At 47.0% G+C, this 5,186-nt stretch overlaps 1 long non-coding RNA gene across 1 annotated transcript; it reads right to left on the minus strand.

Annotated features, from left to right (window-relative positions):
• Nucleotides 1-501: 501 nt before the first annotated feature.
• On the minus strand, nucleotides 502-3,762 carry LOC140430005 (uncharacterized). The gene is made up of 2 exons (XR_011949271.1): nucleotides 3,581-3,762; nucleotides 502-1,671 (listed from the first exon to the last, which is right to left on the minus strand). It is a non-coding gene; the product is annotated as an uncharacterized lncRNA (long non-coding RNA).
• Nucleotides 3,763-5,186: the final 1,424 nt, after the last annotated feature.

Consider the following 5,186-nt stretch of genomic DNA (forward strand, 5'->3'; position numbering starts at 1 on the left):
TGTGCAACAGCTGACCAAAGTACAAAGCATACGGCCAACTTGGCCCACCAAATTGAGGAACATGTTTATGTGATGTCATATAAACATAAGAATAGCGTAGAAATATTCTGAACCTAACAGAAAATTCAAAGTAATGAACACAAATAATGTCACCTGTGACATATCCCTGTTGTGTTTAATGTGCCTTAAACTTATGCCTGCGGGTAAGGCATCTTGGTGCCCCCTCCCCTGCACCGCCTCTGGCAGCAACATTGGAGGCAGCCTACCGACTTTGCTATTGCGATGGCTGTGATAACCTCGGCAGGAGTCATCCGGGCACTGGAGCCTGAGGTGGCTCCAGCTAGGAAACAGCATCCAGCCCCATGGCGGGTGTTACGACACCATGGGCTAGTGCATGGTCAATTCCAGCCCCACTTGTCCCAGAGTCGCAATACAGGTGAAGTTAGATTTTAGATTAATACCCGCGGATTTGGTTGAGTTAAATTGACTACAGTCACCGGGTTTGTAAATTTAAACACAATTAACCTTTTATTATGTACAGTATTATAACTAAACTGCCCAAAAAATGTAACTGCCATTCGAATACCCTTTCACAACCTCCCACCCTGCTTTCTACACACACAGAGACAAACAACACACAGGTGAATGAGTGGTTTAGAGGTAAAGAAAATATTGATAAAATCAAAGGATAAAGGATTTTTTGATGCAGATGGATGTCTTCCAGTTAGTTTCTTTCTCAAGGTTAGGCCTTCAGTTAGGTATTTTCCTTTCTTTCAGCTTGTAATGATCTTCACTGCAGACTCACAGAGACAGAGGCCAACTGGCAATAGAGAGAGGGAGAAAGACAGCTGCTCTTCCTTTGAGGGAGAAACACAGCTGCTCTTCCTGGAAGCTTCTGGCAGGTTCTCTCTGAAAATACCACCTGGCAGGAACCAATCGCTGACTGTTGTCAGGCAGAACAGTATCTCTAGCCAACCCACCGGTTGCCAGTTAGCCAATCGAAACCAACTTCTCCCAAAACCAATTCCTAAGATTCACTCAGTGCCATGGTCTGGTTTCTCCACTCCAAAATACGAAACCTAGGAACACGCTGCCCTGGTAAGCACTCATGTGCTTGAAGACACATTCTGATTATGGGTCCATGGACCAGAATAATAAAAGAAAAGAAAACAAATGGGAACAAAGGAAATAAACAGAAATGACTCTTACACAGGGCACTTCTCAGATGTCACAGCATCATCACAGCAGTCACTGGCAGAGGGGCAGAGGAGCTGCTCCGCTTGTCTGAAGTACCCCGAGAGTTGACAGACTGCCTGTCCATCAGCACAAGGCACGTTTCAACCTCTCTGCTCACTGTCGATTGACGAGCAACTGGCAGAGAGACTAGATGCCTCATCCATATCTCACATCCATCCATCTCCAGAGGCCACAGCTGGTGTGCTGGTTTGCAAGTCTGAACGTGACCCCTGGAGCCCATGAGGGTGTTCCTGAAACAGCTTCACCATGAGAGTTAAAAGCATTTATTGACCAGATACGGCTTGGGTCACTGCCTGTGTGGAGTCTGCACGTTCTCCCCGTGTATGTGTGGATTCCCTCCGGGCGCTTCGGTTTCCTCTCACAAGTCCTGAAAGACGTGCTTGTTAGGTAATTTGGCCATTCTGAATTCTCCCTCTGTGTACCCAAACAGACGCCAGAAAGTGGTGGTTAGGCACTTTTCACAGTAACTCATTGCAGTGTTAATGTAAGCCTACCTGCGACAATAAAGATTATTATTTTTTTTAAATTTAATTAGTTAAAAAGATAAATGCTCACAAAGTTCACATGTTAAGGCTATTCTCAACAAATAAATCATAACAATAATGGTAGAATTATAAAGTATAATCAAAATGGAAGAGTTTTACCAAACAGGCAGCACCCATCGCTGCTAGAGATTATGTAATTTAGTTTGGTGGGGTATAAAGATACAGAAAATCAGAAGTATTGCAGAAGTATTAAGGGGAAAACATAACCTAATGCTACTTGATGCATTGGTTTTAATTGTTCAAAACTCCTTAGATTTGGAAGGTCCCATTATATTGAAAGATAGAAAATGCACCTCATTCAAAAAGGGAGGGATACAGAAACCAGGAAACTATTGGACGTTTAGCTTAACATCTGTCATTGGGAAAATGTTAGAGGCTATTTTAATGAAGTTATAGCAGGGCACTTGGATAAGCTCAAGGTAATCAGGTAGAGTCAACTTGATTTTGTGAAAGGGAAATCATGTTTATTGGTGTTTTTAGAGGAAGTAACATGTGCTGTGGATAAAGGGGATCTGGTGGATGTACTGTACTTAGATTTCCAGAAGGCATTTGATAAGGTGCCACATCAAAGGTAATTGAGGAAAATAAAAGCTCATGTTTCACTGGGTAACATATTAGTATATACAGAAGATTGGCTAACAGGAAGCAGAGAGTCGCCATAAATAAGTATTTTTCAGGTTGGCAAAGTGTCAACGAGTAGTGTGGCACAGGGTTCAGTGCTCAGTCCTCAACTGTTTACAATTTATATAAATGACTTGGATGAAGGGATGAAATGGTTGTCAAATTTGTTGATGCGCAAAGATAGGTAGGAAAGTAAGTTTTGAAGAGGGCATAAAGAAGTTACAAAAATGCATAGAAAAGCTAAGTGAGTGGGCAAAGATCTGGCAAATGAAGTATAATGTGGGAAAGTGTGAAATTGTCCATTTTGGCAGGAAGAATAAAAAATAATCCTATTATCTCAATCAGTGGGTGGGATTCTCTGATCCTGAGGCTAAGTGTCGTGTTTCCCGACGGCGTCAACCCGGCCCCAGGATCAGCAATTCTGGCCCCTACAGGGGGCCAGCAGGGCGCTGGAGCGGTTCACGCCGCTCCAGCTGCTGATCTGGCAGTGGAATGGCTGTCGGGGAATGCGTGCATGCGCAGTGGGTCCGGCGCAAACCTGCGCATGCGCAATCCCACCGGCGCGATTTCCGCGCATGCGCAGTGTCTCCCTTGTCCGTGCCGGCCCCGACCCAACATGGTGCAGGAGCACAGGCGCTGGCGCGGAAGCAAGGAGGCCGGGAGACAGCAAGGCCGGCCCGCCGATCGGTGAGTCCCGATCGTGGCCCAGGCCACATCGGAGGCCCCCCAGGGTCGGACCCCCCCTCCTGCCACACAGGCCGCCCCCAGACCGTTCAATGCCGAGGTCCTGCCGGCTCAGAATAGGTTAGAACGGCGCCGGCTGGGCTCGTTTTTTTTTTTACGGCCGCTCGGAGAATTGTGTGGGGGCCGCATAGAGCGACCCCCGACCGGCGCAGCGCCGACGATGCCGGCCCCTATGGCGCTGATTCTCTGCTCTGCGTGAATCGCGCCATGCCGCCCCGATGCCGGGACATGATTCTCCGCTCTGCGGGGGATTCGCCTCCCAGCACGGGGTCGGAGAATCCCGTCCAGTGTTTTTCAACCCTTTTATTTCCCGGCACCTACTTTTATCAACCAGTTGATCTTCGGGTCCCACACCAGCTGACCTTCATGAGCCACGCTGACTGACCTTGGCAACACATGCCAGGTCCACTTACCTTTAATGGGGAGCCTGCTTGGTCTCACAATCTTACTCCAATCAGGGTCACAGGAGGTGAGGGCAATGTGCATATCAGGTGCAGACTTCTGCTAGTTCCTTTGTAAGAATGGAAATTCCAACCTCACACATGTCGATCTTCATGAAGGGCAATAGCAACATCTCCTGGGAAATGCTACTCCAGAATGCTGATAGCCTCATAGGCTTTTGGTGTGTTTTTAATGTGATGTCACAGGTCAGATACAACAGATTAGTCTATTCATTTGGAGTCAGCTGTAAGTTAATAACTGACTCTGGGCGCTCAAACTCCAAAGGAATTTTTAACCAACACTTATCTTTCAAAATCTGAAACTTCTCTCAATTGCCGGCACTTCCCTGCGGAGAACACACATGAGTTTTTCATCCTAATTTGCATTGAAACAGTTGACAAAACCAGAACTCAAGAAATCATCTTTATGTTGCTGAGTTAAGTTTCTTCTTTGTAGGCTGTTAATCAGAGGCCCGGGTGCTCTGTGCAGACTAACACTAGCACTGTTCTGTCCTGGACTCTCCCGATCAGCTCTTTCCAGCAGATTCAGATGTGAGATTTGGCCAGTAAAAACTCTGCCTCTTTGTGCCTCTTTCATGTAACACAATGATTCATCGTCACAGTCCTCTTGCCTTACTAGCAGTTCAAAAATGGAAGAAACTCTCCTCCATGATTTGGCGCCAAAACACATACAACAGTGAAGAATATGTGCAGGGCACAAAATCTGCTCACTGCTGCAAATTATGGCTGAAAAACTGCACACAACCATATTTCCTTCTCATTTAAAAGGCGACAGCGGCCGACATTCTTAATAAAAAATGCTGGTAGTGGCCTTTGGGTGCTTCTCCCGCGATCGGTTCCATCACGGGATCCCTGCGGCCTGTCAGTCACTGACCCTCCTGCCACCCGCCCATGACCCGCAGGTTGCGACCTGCACTTTGGAAACCCCCGATCGAAATGGTGAGGGATTGCCGAGCTCTGAGGTGCAGAGGGATCTGGCTGTCCTAATGCATGAATCTCCTTGCTGCTCAACGGCACTGACCCCAACCAGCTGACTCACCTGTTTCATGGCTTTTGTAAAGCACCTCGTGCCTCGCCATGCTATTGCTGGCCAACCTGCCTTCAGCCCTTGGTTGGTAAACCTGGTGGTTGTGTCTCTTCTTGCAAAAGTAAAACACAGGATCTACTGCCTCTATCTCGTTTCTCGTGCCTGCATGCCTCAACATTTGGACCAGTCTGTTTCCCTGCTCTATGGGGACTCGACCAATCAGACTCTGACGTCGCCCTGCATCACCTGCTATTGGCTCAACAAATACAATGTTGGGCCGATCAGCAAATGCAGAATTATCTGGCTCTGATTAGTGCCCACAGATACTGGCCGGCGCAGGACCTTATCTCGTAGGTCAGGGCCCTGTGCCGAGGCATGTTGTGTTTCATTGTAAATCCGCCTCTGAGGAAAGTTAATATCATTTATTGCAAGGAGAATTGAATACAAAAAGTAGGAAAGTTATGATTCAGTTGTACAGAGCACTAGTGAGACCACATTTCCAGTATTGGTCACCTTATTTAAGGAAGTATG

Source organism: Scyliorhinus torazame, chromosome 1, assembly GCF_047496885.1.
Source record: "Scyliorhinus torazame isolate Kashiwa2021f chromosome 1, sScyTor2.1, whole genome shotgun sequence".
In the NCBI taxonomy this organism is placed as follows: domain Eukaryota; kingdom Metazoa; phylum Chordata; class Chondrichthyes; order Carcharhiniformes; family Scyliorhinidae; genus Scyliorhinus; species Scyliorhinus torazame.